The 2,515-nt window shown below is 34.4% G+C and overlaps 2 non-coding genes across 2 annotated transcripts; one reads left to right on the plus strand and one right to left on the minus strand.

Annotated features, from left to right (window-relative positions):
- The first annotated feature begins 880 nt into the window (after nucleotides 1–880).
- On the plus strand, nucleotides 881–997 carry LOC112211740 (U5 spliceosomal RNA). The gene has a single exon (XR_002945709.1). It is a non-coding gene; the product is annotated as a U5 spliceosomal RNA (small nuclear RNA).
- Nucleotides 998–2,058: 1,061 nt separating this feature from the next.
- On the minus strand, nucleotides 2,059–2,179 carry LOC112211739 (U5 spliceosomal RNA). Its single transcript, XR_002945708.1, has one exon. It is a non-coding gene; the product is annotated as a U5 spliceosomal RNA (small nuclear RNA).
- Nucleotides 2,180–2,515: the final 336 nt, after the last annotated feature.

The following is a 2,515-nucleotide window of genomic DNA, read 5'->3' on the forward strand; positions in this document are numbered from 1 at the left end:
CATTACGGTTCCGCTCACTCCACCGTACTCTGGACCATACAGAGTAATCTCACGTTTTTTTTAAGGCTGGCCAAATACCATTTACGCAGCGCTGGCTCCCAAGTCCTCTCTCACCAGGTAGTAAAAGGTACCAGGTAGTAAAAGGTAAGACACAACACGAATTACTTTTTCTTTCTACACAGTAATGCACTACTAATTCACATTTTATTTCTGTTTTTAGAGAGTTCGGAAAAAAAAAAGTAATCTCACGGAAGGAGAAAACATTTAAGATCGAGCTACCATCAGGTCCAAGAACGATTTCAATGGATCGACTGAAAGTGGCACATCTTCTTTCCGGCACAAGCACAACGCAGGTAGAAAGGAACGCCGACGCGGCTCAGTCCAGTCCTACGCCCGCTGCAGGATCTGCTAACCCTTCTAATGACCTCGACGCAGAACAGCATCAACCACAACCAGCGTATCACACCCGCTCTGGACGTGCAGTAAAGCCGACCATTAGGTTCTGCGCCAACGTCATTGGGAGGGAGTGATGTGGTGGCATGATTAACGTCTTCAGTGGCAATAGTTGACGTTTGCAAAGAGAACATGTTTGAAATGGTGCCTTTGGTATTTTAAGGTTACCTGTAATGTTTATTGTTATTTATGAAATATCGATTCTGAATGGTACTACTTTTTCTTTCCTCACTTCCGGATTTAAAAAGTAGTACCATTCAGAATGGATATTTCATAAATAACAATAAACCTTACTGTTAACCTTAAAATACCAAAGGTAGTAAATGGTAATACACAACACGATTTATTTCCTTTCTTTTCACAATAAAGCACTCACTAATTCATGTTTCTTTCTGTTTTTAGAGGGATCGGGAAAAAAATGGTATTTAACTCTGGATCTCCCTTCAAAGCGAATAAATCTTTCGCCTTTTAGGAATGATTACCGGGGAGGGGGAATTTCGATGAGTCTATATTGAATTTTTAATATAGGTAAGGCGAGAATTATGAGAAAAATACGCATTTTTCTATTGTTATAAAAATTAGTATTTAGTTTCTTGTGGTGGAAATAATGATTATAAATTTTGTTGTGGAAGATGAATCGGAGAGTAGGAATGTACAACGAAGGGTAAAATTGTTAAATTAACAATATTAGTATCAGAAATTAGTTCTACAGTGAATTTTTTAACAGACACAAGAAATCGGAACCAATACTGTGCAAAGATTTTGAGTAAAATTAATTTATTAAACATATGGGATAAAATTAATGTTGATAATTATAATTAACCTTAATATGAATTGTACTAGTAAAAGAAATAGGAAATTTAACCAAAATATAGTTGAAATAAATAAACTAAATACCAGATCTGTGTATCGGAAAGGTTATATACAAATATTGTTGTGATAAATTATAATAAAGAAGTTTGACTGTGATAAAATGTTTTCATTTTTTACTTAATGTGCAGAATTGACAAATTAGGTAATTAGATATAATCTAAGAATGTCTTATTAGCAAAATGATATGATTCCCTAATTTTTACTGTCTCATAGGGTAATTTGTGAACTGAAATTAATAAAATGGGGAAAATTGCCTGCATAAAGTTTTTTTTTAAATGATGTGGTTCTAAAATTTTATTAAGTTGTGATAATTTATTAATAATATTGTTATTTGATTTAAATTGGTAAAGATCATATATATAATAAAAGCGGTTTGTCCTTGAGGATGACAGTATCTGTCGAAACATTTATTGTTAAGATTTGCATGTACAGCGGCCGAAGAAGATATTTAAGGAGTGTATGAAAAATAAAATTGTAATCAAATCTAGTGCTTTATTAGTTATCTCATTATGAAAAATAAAATCTATGAAAAATAAAATTGTAGTCAAATCTAGTGCTTTCTTAGTTATCTCAGTTCATATAACCTTCTAGTTTTTGCTAAGCTTGTATCAATATAGTTTAGTTATAAGAGTGTTCTCGGAATCATCTGATACTAAAATTAGGTATTAGTTAAACCTCTCACACAATGTCCTAATATTTTGGCGATAATTTTTGTATTGATAGGTCATTAATGACCCCACCAAAGGCGGGGTACTAACAAAAAATTCAATATAGACTCATCAAAAGTCCCCCTCCACGGAAATCTTTAGTAAAAGGCGAAAGATTTATTCGCTTTGAAGGGAGATCAGAGTTACCCCCCAATTTGTAAGAAGAGGGTATAGTTGAAGCGCCGGCGATCTTCCTGAGCGGGAGGTACCAGTCCTTCGAGGACACTCTCTGGTGAGATTGAGTACTTTAAGAACTGCAGTCTCCATGCTATCTCTTTTTCCTAATCTTATTAATTACTGTTTCTCAGATGGACCGAATTTTGACTCCTAGATCAGTATTATTTGATTAAGTATTGTATATAGTATAATCTGGTGCAGTCTATCCTGGCGCCACCTGCTGACCGCAACAAGCGTTATCAGGACTCATTTATAGCAAGGCTATGTCTGTCATGACCTCACACATCAGTAATTCCTTATTATAT

Source organism: Halyomorpha halys, unplaced genomic scaffold (genome assembly GCF_000696795.3).
Source record: "Halyomorpha halys isolate HHAL.00 unplaced genomic scaffold, Hhal_1.1 Scaffold201.1, whole genome shotgun sequence".
In the NCBI taxonomy this organism is placed as follows: Eukaryota; Metazoa; Arthropoda; class Insecta; order Hemiptera; family Pentatomidae; genus Halyomorpha; species Halyomorpha halys.